The sequence below is a fragment of the Nelumbo nucifera genome, chromosome 1 (assembly GCF_055504915.1).
Source record: "Nelumbo nucifera cultivar China Antique chromosome 1, China Antique-T2T, whole genome shotgun sequence".
Taxonomy (NCBI): domain Eukaryota; kingdom Viridiplantae; phylum Streptophyta; class Magnoliopsida; order Proteales; family Nelumbonaceae; genus Nelumbo; species Nelumbo nucifera.
Window position 1 is genome coordinate 56,212,504 of NC_142649.1, and position 18,859 is coordinate 56,231,362.

At 46.2% G+C, this 18,859-nt stretch overlaps 1 pseudogene; it reads right to left on the reverse strand.

The window, feature by feature from the left end:
• Positions 1–12,288: 12,288 nt before the first annotated feature.
• LOC104586025 (dynamin-related protein 4C pseudogene) lies at positions 12,289–14,665 on the reverse strand (annotated as a pseudogene).
• Positions 14,666–18,859: the final 4,194 nt, after the last annotated feature.

Sequence of the window (18,859 nt, forward strand, 5' to 3'; positions counted from 1 at the left end):
CACCACATCTGTGCACTGAGGGAGCTGGAGGGGTCCGTCTAAGCCGAGGAGGAGGAGACCCAGGATCTCATCCTAGGGACGGTGGCCGAAAGCGCTGCCCAAGGGGTGGCCAGGGCTAACCTTCCATGTACGGAGTTCGGTAGTTCTCTGGATATGCAGCCGGTGAGGTCTTTGGCTAAGAGGTTCTTCATACCTCGGTCTTATATCATTAGGGTGCCCGATGCAGGTGACCGACAGTGGACTCCCGAGGAGGGGGAGATTTGCTTCTACCAACACTTCCTCCAGTTTGGCCTTAGGTTCCCTCTTCACCCTTTGATTTCTGAGTTGTTGAGGTGGTATGGGATCACCCTCAGCCAGCTAGTCCCTAATGCCCTTCAAACCATAGTCGCCATGGTGGTGGTGGCTCGGCTTCAAGATGTGGATGTGATGCCGAAGCTCTTTCAGGCCATTTTCGTACCAAGGAAGCATTCTTCCGAGGCTGACATGTGTTACTTTTTGCCTCGTAGGGGTAAACCCGTCGACAACCCTACGTCTGTCCATAACTGGAAGATCAAGTTCTTCTTCATGTCTTACCCCAAGGGTTGGTCATCCAAGTCGGGATGGGAAGATGCCTGCACGACGGTTGAGAAGTGTGCTCCCATGCTTCGGTATGAGGAGGCCATTGACCTAGCTCACCTACTCATGCTAGGGAGAGTCTGAACCCAGCCTTTGGTGGAGCTAGAGCTCTCGTTGGTGTTCACAGGGCTCAGTCCTGCCCCCTTCGTTTGGAGAGGTCTTGTTGTTTCTTTAACACGTTCCCTTTGTCCGCGGCTAATGATGCTGGCGTCTTTCCCTTTTTCTTGTTTGTAGAGGTACCGATGGTTCTACGAAAGCTTCTACTAGAGAGTTCCCAAGCCAAGAAGAAGGCCCAGCCCTAGAAGAAGGCCAGAGGGCAGACTCCAAAGGGGCCTGCCAAGGAGGTGCCCGCGAGGGACGACCATACGCCTGCTCCCCCTAAGAGGGTAAATCCACATCAAGTCCCCATCAACCGAGGGGACAAAGGAAAAGGGTCGGTTGAGGTGGCAAGAAGCCGACAAGATACCAAGTGAAGAGGCTACCTGAAGTGGATGATGTCAGCGAGAAGAGGTTGATCGAGACAATCGAGGCCGACAAGAAGAGGCTGGCCAAGGAGACTCCAAAGGGATAGCCGCCAAAGAAGGTACCCCACCAAGAGTGCCCTGCAAGGGGCGCTGCGCCGATGAAGCCCCCTATGAAGGGGTGCGCCACCGGGCCTTCGTCTGCCCCCCCCCCCCCATCTGTACGAGAGGTTGTCGAGGACACCGGGCAGGTCTCAAAGATCTTTCGCCCCCATTAGTTAGTCCACAAGGGGGATTCTATTACTGAGGAGGGGGTCAGGAAGGCCCTGGTAAACGGGGTGATCCTGCTAAGGGATCGCTTCGAGATGATGCAGAGCGACCCCTAGTTAGTCTATGACGAGGGGCTCTACCACATGGATGAGGTAAGCTCTCATTTCGCCTTTTCCTTTCATAATTTCTTCTTTTCCTTACACGTTGTGGCTTTGCTGATGTCGTTTGATGCAAGTTTGCTGTCACTTCGTCGACCTGGGAGACAGAATGGATCTCACCCTAGAGTGCCTGAAACGGCTTGAAAAGATCAACGAGAAGCTCTAGGTAGCGGTTACCATTGTCGAGAGCAAGCAAGACAAGTTCTGGGCGGCCCACAAGGACGAGCAACAACTCCGGACGACTCTGGCAGATGATCTGAAGACCGCCAAGGCTCGCCTCGACAAGTCGCAAGAGGCGCTGAAGAAGTCTGAGGAGGAGAGAGCTCGCCTTGACAGAATCGTCGCAGAGGCCCAACGGTGGGTGGCACAGGCCGAGGAATGGGCAACCGAGGCTGTGAAGCAGGCGGCTAAGGTTGAGAAGCAGTGGAGACTATTAAGCAGTCACTCGAGTACCAGCAAGCCCTCGCGGACTATGCGTTTGTGACCTACTTGGACGGGATTGAGGACAGCAAGAGAGCCATCCTACAAATGATGCCTGAGTTCAACGTTGATGGGCTGAAGGTGATTCTAGATTCTCCCGAGGCATCTATTATGGTTGTCGACGGGGCTACTGAAGGCACCAAGGATTCCGCTCTCCCCCCGGCTAGTGGCGAAGCCTAGTGGTGTCATCTTCCTGCTTTTGTCCTTTGCTTGTTTTTCGCCTTCTCTTTTTTTTTATTGATGTACATGTGCTCGGCTCGACCACTAAGGCCATAAAAAGTTTTTGTAAAGGCTTTACAATGAATGACAATCAAGCATTTTTTGTACATTGTGTTCTTCTTCATGTCTTACCCCAAGGGTTGGTCGTTCAGGTCGGGATGGGGAGATGCCTGCACGACGGTTGAGAAGTGTGCCCCCATGCTTTGGGATGAGGAGGTTGAGCTCCCGTTGGTGTTCACGGGGCTCAGTCCTACCCCCTTCGGTAGGAGAGGTCTTGTTGTTTCTTTAACACGTTCCCTTTGTTCGCGGCTAATGAAATTGAATCTTTCCCTTTTTCTTGTTTGTAGAGGTACCGATGAATGCACGAAAGCTTCTACTAGAGAGTTCCCAAGCCAAGCAGAAGGCTCAGGCCCAGAAGAAGGTAGGAGAGTAGACTACAAAGGGGCCTGCCAAGGAGGTGCCCACGAGGGACGATCGAATGCCTACTACCCCTAAGGGGGGAAATCCACAGCAAGTTCCCGTCAACCGAGGGGACAAGGAAAAAAGGCCGGTTGAGGGCGGCAAGAAGCCGACAAGAGACCAAGCGGAGAAGCTCCCTAAAGTGGCCAATGCAGGCATGAAGAGGTCGATCGAGACAATCGAGGCCGATAGGAAGAGGCTGGCCGAGGAGACTCCAAAGGGACAGCCGCCGAAGAAGGTAGCCCACCAAGAGTGCCCTGCTAGGGACGTTGTGCTGAAGAAGCCCCCTATGAAGGGGTGTGCCACTAGGCCTTCGTCTGCCCCCCCCCCCCCCCCCCCCCCCCCACCCATCTGTACGAGAGGCTGTCGAGGACACCAGGCAGCTCTCAAAGATCTTTCGCCCCCATTAGTCAGTCTATGAGGGGGATTCTATTACTAAGGAGGGAGTCGGGAAGGCCCTCGTAAACGGGGAGATCCTGTTGCGGGATTGCTTCAAGATGATGTAGAGTGGACCCCTAGTTAGTCTACGATGAGGGGCTCTACCACATGGCTGAGGTAAGCTCTCATTTCGCCTTTTCCTTTCGTAGTTTCTTCTTTTCCTTACATGTTGTGGCTTTGCTGATGTCGTTTGATGCAGGTTTGTTGTCACTTTGTCGACCTGGGAGACCGAATAGGCCTCACCCTGGAATGCCTGGAACGGCATGAAAATATCAACGAGAAGCTCTAGGTAGCAATTACCATTGCCGAGAGCAAGCAAGACAAGTTTTGGGCGGCCCACAAGGACGAGCAGCAACTCCAAAAGACTCTAGAGGATGATCTAAAGACCGCTAAGGTTCGCCTCGACAAGTCGCAAGAGGCGCTAAAGAAGTCTGAGGAGGAGAGAGCTCGCCTTGACAGCATCGTCGCAAAGGCCCAACGGTGGGTGGCACATGCCGAGAAATGGGCAACCAAGGCTATGAAGCAAGCGGCTGAAGCTGAGAAGCGGGTGACCGAAGCGGTGGAGATTGTCAAGCAGTCACTCGAGTACCAGCAGGCCCTCGCAGATATGCGTTTGTGACCTACTTGGACGGGATTGAGGACTCCAAGAGGGTCATCCTACAAGTGATGCCTGAGTTCAACGTTGATGGGCTGAAGGTGATCCCAGATTCCCCCGAGGCATCTATTGTGATCATCAACGGGGTTGTTGAAGGCGTTGAGGATTCCGCTCTCCCCCCGATCGGTGGCGAAGCCTAGTGGGATCGTCTTCTTGCTTTTGTCCTTTGCTTGTTTTTTGCGTTCTCTTTTTTTATTGTTGTACATGTGCTCGGCTCGACCACTGAGGCCATAAAATTTTTTTGTAAAGGCTTTACAGTGAATGAAATGAATGACAATGAAGCATTTTTTGTACATTGTGTTCTCTCTTTTTCTCTTCCTCTTTTCTTCTTTTTCTTTTCTTATTTTTACCGAGGGGTCCCTGCCCCTCCAACCAAGAGATCACGAGGTACAAAAAGTAGCTTGTACCAGCCCGTTACACACACACCTTAGATAGTTAGGAGGGAGAGGCCGAGCTAGAGCCACGCACCCGAAGTGTGGCTCACCTAGCCCAGTTCCCTGTGTTCACCTTGCCTAGTTCACCCAAAGTAGGGGATGGACCAAGGAAGAGGTGTAGCTCGCCTAGCTCCCTTCCTCTCAAGTGGTTGCTTAGGCAAAGCCGAGGTGGTGTCCTAGGGGGGTTGGGACCTCTAGCTGAGGCGAACCACTGAGTTAGTCAGAGTTGCCGCCTTTACTTAGTCACGTTAAGTGTATAAGACCAAAAGGCCATCCGTCGCCGAGGCGGGTAGTGAGGCGTGCGATGCCTCAATCGTCCTGGTGTATTTTTCTTGGCGGGGTGTTAAGTTTAGTTGTTCGCCACTGGCCAAGTGCCCTGGTGACGGTCCGGCTCAAGCGCATGACCTTCGGGGGAGGCTGCGCGCTTCGACCAGTCGTGACACCGAGGGGTCCTAGGGACTTAGTGAAAACATACACTAAACGTTGAGCCGAAGAGGAACTTTGCTTTATTTATTCATCACTTGTTCATCAAAAGTTACATCCATTGGTAGTTCATCGGGAGGTTCTCTAAGTTCCATGTACGAGGGACAAGTCTTCCTTCTAAATGTTCCAGGTAGAAGGTGTCGGGGCCGATGACTTGTTTGATTCTATAGGGGCCTTCCCAGTTGGGGCCAAGTTTACCCACACCTGGTTCGGGGACCATCACTTTCCTGAGGACGAGGTCTCCCTCTTGGAAATGCCACTCTTTCACCCTTGAGTTGTGGTAGCGGGCTACCCGTTATTGATAGGCAGCCACCCTAACATATGCTTGCTCTCGGGCTTCTTCCAACATGTCTAGGTTTACTCTTAGTGCTTCACTGTTCTCGGCCTCGTTGTATGCTTCAACTTGAAGCATCGACTGGCCAATCTCTACTGAGATAATGGCTTCCTTACCATAGGTTAGTCGAGCGGGGTTTCTCCCGTGGCCGTCCGAGGTGTGGTCCAGTATGCCCAAAGTACACTACTTAGTTCGTCTGCCCATAGGCCCTTAGTTTGGTGAAGCTTGGTCTTCAGTCCAGCCAGTATAGTCCTGTTGGTGACTTCAGCCGGGCCGTTTGTCTGGATAGCCTATCGAGGTGTATTGTTGTTTGATGCTGAGGGAGGCACACCACTCCTACAACTTGGCGTCATCAAATTGTTTCCTATTGTCGGTGACCAGCATGTGGGGGAGGTCGAAACGGAAAATGATGTTATTCCAAAAGAATCTCTAAATTGCCCGAGCTGTGATAGTAGCTAGGGGCTCGGTTTCGACCCACTTGGTGAAGTAGTCAAAAGCGATGACGAGGTACTTCTTGCCCCCCCCGTTGCCTGAGGGAAGGGGCCGAGGAGGTCCATTCCCCACTTGGTGAAGGGCAAGGGGCTACTAAGAGATGAGATGGTTGTGGTTGGCCGATGGCACAAGTTGGCGTGTCTCTGGCATTGGTCGCACCTCCGTACCAACTTGGCTGCATCCTTGTGAAGGGTCAGCCAAAAGTACCCCTGCCTTAGTGTTTTTTGGGCTAGGGCTCTCCTGCCGAGGTGGTTGCCGCAGATGCCTTTGTGTATCTCTCGGAGCACATACTCGCCCTCTTATTGGCGGAGGCATCGGAGGTAAGGCAGGGTGAATCACCTTCTATACAACTTTCCCTCCAGTAAGGCGTAGTGGACTGCTTGACGTCGAAGTCATTTGGCTTCGTTCCTATCATCGGGCAGTTGCTCTATCAATAGGAAGTTGACGATGGGGTCCATCCATGATGGTTCGGCCTCCACTGGGAGCACTTGGGCTTCTTCTATGGAGGGTTGAGGTAGCTTCTCTACATGGACAGTGCGGCCGAGATTGCATCTGAGGTGCTTGCCAACTTGGAAAGGGCACCGGCTCTAGTGTTCTCAGCTCGTAGGACTTGCTGTAGGGAGAAGTGCTAGAAGTGGCAGGCTAGTTCTTGAACTTTGGCAAGGTATTTGGTCATGCTCTACTCTCTAGATTCATACTCACCATTGACTTGGCTCATCACCAGTTGTGAGTCACTGAAGGCTTCGACGTGTAGGGATCCGAGGTCTCTAACAAGCTATAATCCAACAAGTAAGGCCTCATACTCGGCTTCATTGTTGGATGTTGGGAAGTCGAACTTTAGCGCATACTCTACAACTACCTTATCTGGGGTGAGGAGGATGGGGCTCGCTCCACTTCTCTTGGCATTGGATGAATCATCAATGAAGAGCTTCCATCTGGGGTGAGCCTCCTCAACCGGGTAATCCCCTTTAGCATCTTCAGGGGCTCGACAGATGGTTTGACTGAAGGTGCATTCTGCTACAAAGTCTGCTAGGGCTTGTGATTTGATGGTGGGCCTCGGCTTGTATTGCATGTCAAACACAAAGAGCTCGATGGCCCACTTAGTCAAGCACCCCGTGGTCTTAGGCTTGGTGAGGACAGCCCTAAGGGGCTGGTTCGTTAGGGACCATTATAGTATGAGTTTGAAACTACAGCCTGAGCGAACCTCGTAAGCTGTCGAAGGTCTCGGCCAGGTTTGAAGTGTGTGCTTCGGTTTTTAGGCTCTTCACCACCATATTATCCACATAGGCCTCGACGTTCCTCCCCATCTGGTTCTTGAATACCTTGTTTATGAGGCATTGGTAGGAGGCTCTGGCATTCTTAAGGCTGAAGGGCATCACTTTGTAGTAGTAGGTGTCATGCTTTGTGATGAACGAGGTTTTCTCCTCATCTTTGGGGTGCATCTTTATTTGGTTGTATCCGGTGAAGGCATCCATGAAACTAAGTAGCTTGTACCCTACAGTGGCATCGACAAGGTGGTTTATCCTCGACAAAGGAAAATTGTCCTTGGGGTAGGCTTAGTTAAGGTCTGTGAAATCAATACAAATCCGCTACTTCCTGTTAGCTTTCTTTACCATAACCATGTTTGTCAACCAGTTAGAGTAGTATACCTCTCAGATGAAGCCAGCATCGAGTAGCTTTCCAACTTCCTCTCCCATGGCCTTCCAATGCTCTGGTGCAAAGTTTCTCTTCTTCCACCAAATTGGCCTAGAGCTCGGGTCCACACATCCTGTGAGTGATTACCGAAGGGTCAATTCCAGGCATGTCAGCGGTGGACCAAGCAAAGACGTCGGTGTTAGTTTTGAGAAAACTTACCAGTTTGGATAGGCTTTCCAGGAGAAGGCTGGACCCGACGTGGATTGTTTTCTCAAGCTCGGCCTCGTCTAGGTGAACTGAGATGAGGTCCTCGGCTGATTGGCCTCGGCTTGCTAGTTCCTCCCTGAGGTCGAGGCCCTCTAGTGGCAAGGCTTCCTTGTTCTTGCCCTTTAGTGCTGTCACATAGCACTAGCAGGCGGTATATTGGTCCCCATGAACGATTCTGGCACCGTGTTTGGTGGGAAATTTGAGGGCAAGGTGGTACAAAGAGATGGCTGCCCGAAGTGCATGAAGGGCCAGCCTCCCCATGATTGCATTGTAGGGCGAACCAATCTTCATGACCAGGAACTCGGTCATCCTCGTCACCTACCGAGGCTCGGCCCCTACCATGACGGATAGGGTGATTCTTCCCTCCAGTCTAACCACATTACTGGAGAAGCCAAATAGTGGGACGTCGGCTGGCTGGAGGCGCTCAGGCGCTATCTTCATCTTCTCAAAGGCTTCATAGAAGAAGATGTCGGTCGATGAGCCATTGCATCAAGAATCTTCTTAACTACGAAGTTTGCGATGACGACCGAGATCACCAAAGCATCATAATGGGGGACTGTGACCCCCTTCAAGTCCTCATCCGTATAGGAGAGGGTCTCCTGCTGCTTCAGTTTCTTGGGGGTAGGCCCTTGGATGTTTAGCTGCCTGGCATAGAACTTGCGGGCTGAGGCTAAGGCTCCACCCGAGGTCGTGCCCCCGGTGATGATGCCAACTATCTACTAATGTTGTTGTTGTTGCTGCTGAGAGGACGAGGCACCAGCCTCGCCCTCTACATACTGCTTGAGGTGGCCATGGTGAATGAGGGATTCTATCTCATTCTTCAGGTCGTACCAGTACTCAGAGGTTGGGTCGCACGCATCTCTTCGAGCACGGTGGTCATTCAGTACATCACGGAGATCCGAAACGTGTGGGGGAGAGGCACGATGTCGGCTCTCAGCACCTAGAGTGGGCACTGGGAAGACCGCGACGCCCGCCTTCATCCCTTGAGTTTTCCCTTCTGCGGCGGTGATGTTGCTTGGAAAGTTGACGACTGTCTTCGGACTGTGCTGGCTCTTCTTCCCTCCGGCTAGGAGGTCTGACGTTCCTCTGAGGAGGGCTAGCGGGTTGGCTGTTGCTAGACTCCGAGGATTCGGCTAGCCGAATGTTGGCTTGGCCAAGGGTCGGCAGCTCGTCTTGTTTGTGCTGACCCTGGTGATCTGACATCTCGGCAGGGTGGTCACCTCAGGAGGGACCTCCTGCCTGGGGGCAAACTTACTCCACACACCTTGCGAGGTGGTCCCGGCGATCAAGGACCGCTTGGAACTGTTAATGAGTGACTAGGCTTTGAGTGTTCCTGGCTCTTCGTACCATGGTGATCAAAGCTTAGGAGACCTTAGGTTTGTAGTGTTTTAAGGGATCGTCTTAGCAACGCTTCCCACAAACGACGCCAATTGTTGCTTCCCGGATTGATTGAGGGCAACAAAGTAATTTTGTTCCTGAGCTTCGAAGGGTGGCCAAAGGCTTTGAGGGTTTAGAGGAGGTGTGCTGAGGCCGAGGATTGTAGGCTGAGGTGGATCGCTACTTCGAGTACTATAGAAGCCGAGGGCTAGTGGTTGAGCACTGTGACTCCCTTAGGAGGTCAGAGGTTCTACAAGATAGAAGGTGTCAGAGGCCTCGAGTGAGAACCCGAGGCAGAGGCTCTAACGGTCAAGTTAGTATGAGGATAGAAGAGGGAGGTCTGGTGCAAACAAGGGCTTGGACAAGGTCGCTCGTAGGCACTAGGCTCTCAAGAGTTAAAGTCCTGGAGTGAGGATTAGAGTTGGAACCCCTTACCTGGAGGGGGGGTGCCTCCTATTTATACTTGAATTGCCTAGAGGTAAGTGGAGATGAACACTCCCGATGAGTATCATACAAGGGCAAGCAACTGGCACCGTAGGGACACGGGGGTATCCTGCGGTTGGCCCCATCGATGGGAGCAAGGTAGCCCCCTACCGTGCTGGATCGAGAACCCCGACTGGTGCTCGTGGGTTGGGCCCTCCAGCCTGTAATGGGCTGGGCCTGGTTACCCTACATCAAAGTGCAAATACAAATATGTAGAGTACGAATACATACAAAATACAAGATTTTGCACTCTACTTATTTGTATTTGTACTCCTTCCAAATGGAGCCTAAGGAAATAATGATACAGGAATGCTCATGCTTAGTAAAATTAGGGCTCAGTTTTGAAGGAGTACAAATACAAAAGTATATATTATAAATACATTCAAGATAATACAAAATATAAGGTTTTGCACTCTACATATTTATATCTGTAATCTTTTCAAACTAAGCCTAAGTGTTTCAAACATATGAGTGTCACTATAGGATCAAGGTTTTAAATGGCTAAAGGCGTAAGCCTCAAGGTGTTTAAAACCTTCAACAGTCCATCTAGAGGGGGCTCCCATCCTGCCTCCGGAGAACCTGTGCTATCATCACCGCATTCAAGCTCTGATTTCTTTGAAGAAATCAGTGTCTTCTCCCTCAGAATCCTGTCTGTGAAGAGAGAGAATATCATCTTTGGGGGAAGTAAATACATCTAATTCCATCAGCTGAATGAGATCTTAACCCCAACAGGCTACCAAACCAAATACATCTAACAAATTCACAGGAAGTAATAGCATGGTCCACTGATTCTTCCCCCGAGTTATAAATGGGGCATGTGGGGTTCGAGACAATCTTCTTCCCTAGCTAGAACCTTCCAGTGACTCCTAGATAAGGCTGAATGAGAGACTCTAGCCAACTAGTCGAGTTTTCCTTCCCCCTCTTCCTCAGATTTAAGGAGAAAATAGGCTCATCTCGCACTGAATTTTCCATGGATGTCAAGAGTCCAGATAAGCTGGTCTTCTAGGTTCAAGTTGAACAACTTAATTTTGAGGATTTCCTTTGCTTACACTTCCCCAAAATGGAATTGAATTGAACAAAGTCTAATTCCAGATCCTAGTTCCTGGGATAATGTAATCAGCTACCCTTTGGGGGCTCGAAGGGCCCAGGTTGGGCCCAATTGGCTTAAAACCATTAACCGTGAGGACCTAGGGGTCATCCCACGCTAATTTTGCTACCAAAGCTAGATTGAAAAGATAAGGGTCTCTCACCCCTCTCCCCTCGTTCAATTTGTTTCGAGCGACAAAGCCTTCCTTTCACTCTCCTTTCGAAATGAGAAAACATGACATGGCGTACGAAGGAATGGCTTCCATAACTGCTTTTATTCTCTCCCAGCTTGGGATAATAAAGACTTTTGCCACTTGGCAGTTGTACTTCCATGGGATAACAAAGATTCTTTTTCAAATTCTTCTTCATATCAATCACTAAAAGGTAAAGTTGCAACTTTAAATCTCTATTTTTTTTTATAAAGTTTATATTGTTTTTTCTATAGAAACCAGATTCAATAGAAATTATGTGGGTATTTTGAACATTTTTGTGCATCTTATTAGAGGATTTTAATAAAGAGTTCGACTTCTATCGGGACAAATCGGTTCTCGCACCCTTCGAGCAGCCCCTTGCAATCTTGTATTGGGAATATCTCCCATGAAATAAATCACATAACTACCGAGATATTCCCAACGCAAGGCTGTAAAGGCTGTTGGAACGGGCTTTGCCCTGACTGAAGCCCCTCTTTAACAAAAGGGGTCTAATTGCAATTGTACTAAAAAGTTAAGGGAGGTGATTTCAATTACCAAACTCCAGAGGAGGTTTCGGCTATGGTCAGAAACTTGAGGAAAGGTTTGAGCAATTTACCCAATAAAAAAGGTAAATTTCTTAAACTACACTTATGATTTAGTTAATTGACTAAATATATCCTTATTGTTTAAAAATTGACTGGAGTTATCCGTATGATTTAATGTTGGGTTACATAATGTCCAAAGTACCCTCTACATTCTCTCCGGAGGAAGGAGAGAGACCAGAGTCGGAAACGGAAGGGGAGGTCTCAGAATAGAGAAAGGAGAAATCTGACCTCACCGCCAAGTTTCTTTGCTTCCGGGAAGAGGCAAGCAAGTCTCAGCCGCCACTTTATTTTTTGAGGAAGTCTTTGTAGAGAAAAATCACGGTATCAGACCCTGTTCTCGCCTTCATATACTCTCGGGGACTTCCACCAGAACAAAAAGAACCATTCCTATCAAAGCCTGGCCTTCTCCAACTTCAATGAGTTAGGCTTCAATGGCAATGTCAATTTTTGGACTCTTTTCTGTTACAACCCAAATACCCTCCAACGCCTTTGCAACACCAGCATTGGCAGCGTCAATTTCCGCCTTTGCAGAACCGGCAACCTCTCGTGACGCCTTTTCCAGTAAGGGAGATGGAAACGATGACGGAGATGTTCTCCACCCCAACCCCAAATTAAAGTCAACGTAGGATCTTCGTCGGAGGCAGATACAGATCTGGGATCTTCGCTCATTGGCCTCGTGGTGGCGACACCATTCTTCGTAAATTTCAGCCCGTGTTGGTCCCTGCAACTATCACCATCATAGCAGTGATGGGGTTCCTCGCGGTGGGTTTCTTGATGCTAGCGGTGTTATTGTCTATGCAACGCATGCAGGATGCAGCAGGATACATGGGTCAGAAGATGGAGATGATGACGGAGAAGGTGCTCCACCCCAACCCCAAATTAAAGTCAATATGCATCTTGGCCGGAGACAGATACAGATCTGGGATCTTCGCTCACTGGCCTCGTGGTGGCAACACCACCCTTTGTAATTTTCAGCCTGTTGGTCCCTGCAACTATCACCATCGGTTTAGCAGTGATGGGGTTCCTCACGGTGGGTTTCTTGAGGCTAACGGCGTTATTGTCTATGTCTTGGTTACTGAAGTACTGAACGGGAGGGACAATGACAACTCCGCCCGCCTGCGCACGCTCGACTAATGAAGGAAACAAATGTAACTTTGCAGAAGGGTAAAATGGACATTTAATTTTTTCCGTCAATGGGTACATTTAGTCAATTAGTTGAACCATAAAAAATTTACTCTAAAAAAACACTCTTACCAATAAATACCTGCAAAACCAAATCAAAATGAAAATAATTCTGCATTTGCACTCTTAATTACCAAATGCAATCTTGAGAATTTCTCTCTTATTTTTTGTCAAACCAAACATATCCTAATAACAAATCAAAACACAACATGGCATTAGGGGAAAAAAAGGAAACCCAATCAAACCCGAAAAAGAAAAAAACCAAAAAAACTAATAACCCACACACAGCCAAGTGCATTAAATTAATAGCAGTCACCAGAATCCATGAGTTCTTGCACTCCTGGAGTAAAATGATACTCTTGTTGAGACACTCACGATTGTGGGCAACAGTGGGTGATTCTTCCAGGAGCCTTTCGATTCCACCCGAGTGTGGCCCCATCATCAACTCATTCAGGACCTCCTTCTCCAGCTCTTTTTTGTTCACCAAGTTCTGAACATTGAACAGAAGATGAAGAGCCAAACAGTCCACCAACCTCTGCAGCACAACCTTCCAGTAAGCTGTGATTCTCATTCTCAAGTCGAATGCTCGTTCAACTAACATGGGATACTCAATCTCCCTAAGATGCCCAAGCTCAACCTCACCATAACCATCAATGGTGGTGCTATCTGGTTTCCAATCGGCAGTCAGCTGCTGCGTGAAGGCCTCTTGCTGCGTCATGAGCGCACTCCATGTCTTCATGTATTCTGGGTTACATGTATAATCTGTCAGCTTCTCCATCTCCAGCATCTCCCTCACTCGATCAATCGACTGCTCCTTCATCTTTGCAATCACATTCTGGGCTGCCCTTCTTGTAGAAGACTGGAGCTGTGGGTAGTTTTCGCAGTGAAGCATCAACACTCTTACCACCACGTCTCTGGTGTAATCCCAGAACTTCTCAGCCAATTCAACCGGAATGTTGGATACTTGCTTCAGTCTTCTTTGTAATATAATGAGAAAAGCCGTGTGAGAGAGGAAATTGGGAAGCTCAATCCCTCTAGCTTCCTCTAAGACCTTGATTTCATGCATTAAAAAACTACCTGCTTCGGTGTTCTGCATGCACTTCTGTTGGAGTTCTTTGGAGCACTCATCCAGCATATTCGCCATTTGAGCTGCGCAGTGCATCTGTTTCAAATCTGGGTATTCATCAAACTCTCCTTTTATGATGATTTTCCTAGAGACTCTTTTGCTGATCCAAGAATCCGCATGAAGGCTGCAATAGCTTCTGCCGTAGTGGATAGATGGAGAGGCAATTTGTTAAGCTGGGAAACGTTCAGGCTGAGCTTCTGGTTGATGTTCTTCACGATGTCCGGCAGGCATTTCTCTAGGCTAGTGGCCTGAATCTGCACCAGTTTCTGAGCTAAAACAGGGATGCCCACAATGGATTTATCAATCTCAGAGAGAAAGGGATGGGATTCAAACAGCCTTGCCTCCTCCCTCCTTGCTTCCTCATAGGACTCAACCCCGATTCGGTTCCTCACACAGACATAGCCAAGCCCGATGTTAACCTCATCAGAAGTCACCTTCTCGAGCAGGCCCTCAGAAGCTTTATCAGCTTTAGTAACCACAGCAAGAGTTCTCTCGCCGGTCTTATCGACGCACTGAGACAATCTAATGGATTCACAGGTGGAGAAATCAACAGTGGCCAATAAGACATTGAGAATGATACTCTCTTTGGGGCTTATGTACTCCATTATAATGTTGGAAATCTGCTCGTAGATGTCCTCGGGTTGGCCATGAACGGGAACCCTCGTAATACCAGGCAAATCAACCATGGTAAGATCAGGGAGACCTTTCTTCTTCACTACTAGAGTCAGAGGGGTGTTGGAGATGCCCTTACCATTGCCGGCAATCTCGTTGGTGGCGACGCTGATGGCTTTAGCTACATGGGTTTCATCAGTCGGAACGATCTGGCCATGGTACTCCAAGTGAAGCTCTGGTTCGGAGGTTGGGTGGTGTTGCAGGCGCATTATGAGAGGAACACGGGTGCAGATGTCTACACCGCGAGGCAGGTTGACGCCGGCAAGGGACCCAAGAACACTAGACTTGCCGGAAGACTGGTCACCAACCACCACAATGGTCGGGAGTTGTATGCCTTCTTCCATGATCTTGAGGTGGCGTAGTTCATCGACGGCGTGGAGGAGAGGTCGAATCCGGTCGTGGTAAGCCAAGAAGAGTGGCGCAACAGCCGCTTTGGGCTGAGCTTCTTCTTGGGTGAGAGTGAGACTGATCATTTGATCTTCAACATGAGTAGCGTTAATCTTCAGGGAGTTTAGTGTTGCCATGAGAAGGAGAGTTTGAATTGGCTCTCTTTGTATGTGCTTTCAGTTCAGGGCGTAATATTGCATGGCACAACTCTCACTTCAGTTCAATTTATATCTTGTCATGGCCTGGTGATGATGATGCATGAGTGGTGCCCTCTGTTTTTCAACTTTCCACTTAATTAATCCCACCATGAATAAGACTTCAATTCACCATATCCATTTGACTAGACTTTCATTTATGTCAAGCAACTACCAGAGCCAGAGGAGGCAGAATTATATTCCATGGTTTATAATTAAAAATAAGAGAAAAATACCCACTTCAATTCCCCACCATTATCTTGATCTAGTTCTCTTCAACCTGGTGACCCATCAATATTTAGTTGCTAGTTATGACAGAAAGAGCTTGGAAAGGTCAAGCCTCATTACTTCAAACTAACATCAAGGATTCAAGGGTGTAGGGTGTTTGGATGGATTTTTAAGTCCCAAAACCATTGTTTTCTCTAGTGATCATTAACATTTTATAGGTACAGTTTACAAATATTTTAAGATAAACCATGGAAATATGTGCTTCATGATATCATCATCAAAACACTGTTGCACATGGGATCTAATATATTTTACCATTTTTTTGTAAATCTGGGTGCCAAATTTATAATAATAAGCCCCATGTTTTTGGGTAAATTACATATATATTCCTACCTTTATTTTGGGTAGTGGCAATTACCTCCTAAATTTTCATTTGCAACAAATATCCCTGAACTTTTAGATTCCAATAAAGACCCCTTCCATTAATATTCTGTCAATTAATTTTGAAAAAGATTCTCATATAACTGTTTAAACTTTTCTAAATCCTCAAATTATCCTTTTTTGTAGTTGATATTAATTGTATGTTGTATTTGTTGCAATTCCAAGTTTTTATAGAGTTTATTGGTTTTTTTTTCCTTTTTTTTGTTTCTATTTCCATTTTATAAAAATTTCTCAAGTGAATTTATTGGTGAATTGATTTTTACCATCACTCAACAGAAAGGGAGTCTTTGTTGGAATCTGAAAGTTCAGGGAGTCTTCGTTGCAAATGAAAGTTCACGGGGTAATTGCCACCACACCTTTTTCTTATAAACATGTTATGCTTTTACATATGTATATAAAATTATGGTTAAAGACTAAAAATATAATTGGATTGGGTCAATCAATTTTTGGTTTGGATCTGTTCTAAATTGAACCATAGTCTCTTTATAAACAGAAGGAAATCAATAATGATGCCCAATGATTTTGACTTATGGCAATGAAGTTTTATGCATAGCTACCTCACAACAATAACAATTATAAACTCATACCTTTGGTCTGCATTTGGCATACTTTCAGGGAATTAATTTTGATGGATTTTGTCATCCAAATGATCATTTCAAGTATTATGAAACTTGTTGGAACCAATCCTTCCTCTGGGCTCAGAACTCATCCAAAAATGAATTCTTTGAATCTAAAAGAATTCAAAAAAGAATCAATGTTGCCTCAGAAGTCATTCTGATTCTTTGAAGCTGAGTTTTTAATTGGAGGATTAGAGAAGTCAAATACCAAGAAAAAAGACATCAAATGGAATCATTGTGAACTGGTCTCATCACATATTTATGTTATTTTACAGCAAACTCATCTTTTCAAAGTAATAAAAGCATTTGATATTGTGAAGAACTAGATTGAACCTACCTTAGCATATTCAAATCTAACTGCTAAATGATAACCGATTTGGTTGAAGTAATACAGAATAAACTAATGCATCCCATGGGCGGAAACAAGTCAAAGTGGTTTAGATTTCACCCCCATACACATTGACAAGTCAGCTTAACTCAGCCTTAATCTCATAGTTGGTTCTTGCATGATCCAGTATGCATGAGATGAGACAAAACAAGAAGAGAGGTTTGTAATTAATAGGGTTAAACCCTCTAGCTGAACATTTTATTCTTTATTAATGACACCATCGAAACCCTTTCTGGTGCCTTAGAAAATGTAAATATTAATTGGGCCTCCGGTTTGAGACTACATGATAGAAAAAGCAAGAGATGGCAACCTAATCTTTGGTTTTTTGTTCCCTTTTTTAAGCCTAACCTGATCTTTGTTTAGTATATATTTAATTACATCTATTATATACTAAGTATCAATGCGAATCAAGGGGTTGAAACATCTTGTTGGTTGATTTGATATGCCCAATTACAACTCACAACAGGATCTCATTTTGATCACCATCTTCCAATATGGTTGACTAAATGAAAAATATCCATTTATCCGAATTTGAATTTGAATCAATCCAGTTTAAGGGTGATCCAGCTTTGATCCGTATACTCAAAAGTCAAAACGGTATTAGATGTTTGATTACAGAAATCATGAAAGTAAGAAAATAAAAGACAAAGACGCATTATTCTAAACCAACCATAAGAAAAACAGGGCAGATTGCAGGAAAAGAATTAGTGGTGAAAGGATCTGATTGAATGCCCAATATGTTGTTTACCCTCTTAAAAGAACTCTTTGTATCTTAACATTACATAAAGGGTGAAAAAGGTGTTGGACCTCAATAATCACATTGACACCAATAGGAAATAGCAAGGAGAGTTGTCATAATTATACAGTACACAGAAGTTCCAAGAGTAGGGGTGGGTTCGAGCCGAGCCAGCTTAGCTATTTGAGCTCGGCTCACCAAGACAGATGAGGCTCAAGCTCGAGCTAGAACCTTGAGCTCAAGCTCGGCTGCAGTCAAAAGCTCGTAAGCTCAAGTTTGGCTAGGCTCAAGCTCGATTTGAGAAAAATGGTTATAGTTACTTATTATATATAAAAATAAAAACATTATATATAATATCTTATCATATATATATATGATAAACGATCTTGTAAATTGGGCTCAAGCTTGGCTTGAAGCTCAGTTGAAATCGAGCCGAACTAAGCTCAAATAGGCATTTTCATTCTTAGCTTTTCTTCATATTTTAAACTGCAGGATTATGATTTATACTCATAATTTTACAATTATAGGGAGTAAAATGTATCTTTATGATCTAGGAACTAAAGAGTGATTTTCCAAATAAGGACTAATCAATAGATGTTTGAACAGCTCAAGAACTATGTTGCAATTATAGCACAATTGAACATCACTCAACAAATGTTCAAAAGTTCATGTATTAATACTAATAAGAAAAGGTTCACAAAGGTGTGACGAGTTCAGGACTCAGCATAAACCTATGATGAGCTTCAAGCTTGCGATGAATTTAAAGCCTAAAACGAGCTTACGATGAGCTGAAGGCCATTGCAGACCTGCAATAGACCCAAAGTTGTAATACCAAAGACAATATCAGAGCCATCGCAAACATGCGATGAGCATAAAGCCATCGCGAGGCTGCAATGAGCACAAGCCACTATGAGTCTGCAATGAGCTCAAGTCCGTTGCAGGCTAGAGGTGAACAAAGAAACGCGTGCTTCACCAACACCGCACGTGACAAAATGCCTAGTAGGATTAGAAAATACACGTAAGATTAATATCGATGTCATTCGTGCCACGTCAATCTAAGAGATTCGCAAAAGAAAATAGCATATGTGTATTATAAGAATCCTTAGGCAAAAGGAAACATCGTCCTTGGGATATCTCATAAGACACATAACGAGACCCTAGCGGTGCTCCTTAACAACTGACACCGAATCAAAAATTCATTTTCCTAATGGGAATAAAATACTTTTAGCTCCTTCCTTTCGAGACTTTGGGATCTCTCCTTATAAATATAGGTCTAACTCATAACGAGAACATCATTCTATCATTCCATCATTCTACCATCCTATCACTCAGAGCCTTTAAGCTTACACTTTACCCTTAACTTTCCTTTGTCCTTCAAGGAGGCCCGTTCATAGTCTTACCATCACACTCACAGGAAGGATCCAATAATGTGGGCCTAGCAACCCACACATTTTTTATTAATTATAAAATAGTCTCTTGAAATTTGCAAGTACCAAATAGTTTCAAGTAGAAAGTTCACTAGATGTCTCTGCAACTTCTTGGGTTTCATGGAATTAGGTAACCATGGCAAAAATAGATCCAATTTTTCAATCCAAAACACCAGGCCTTTGTGAAGTTGATCAGACAGGTGAAAAGGATTTTGAAGTTTGTTTTTCATGCTCTTCATTGTGCCTCAAAAAAAATTGCCATGATTTAGGGTCCATTTGGTTTGTAATCAGAATTAGAATCAGAACTGGAATCGAAATC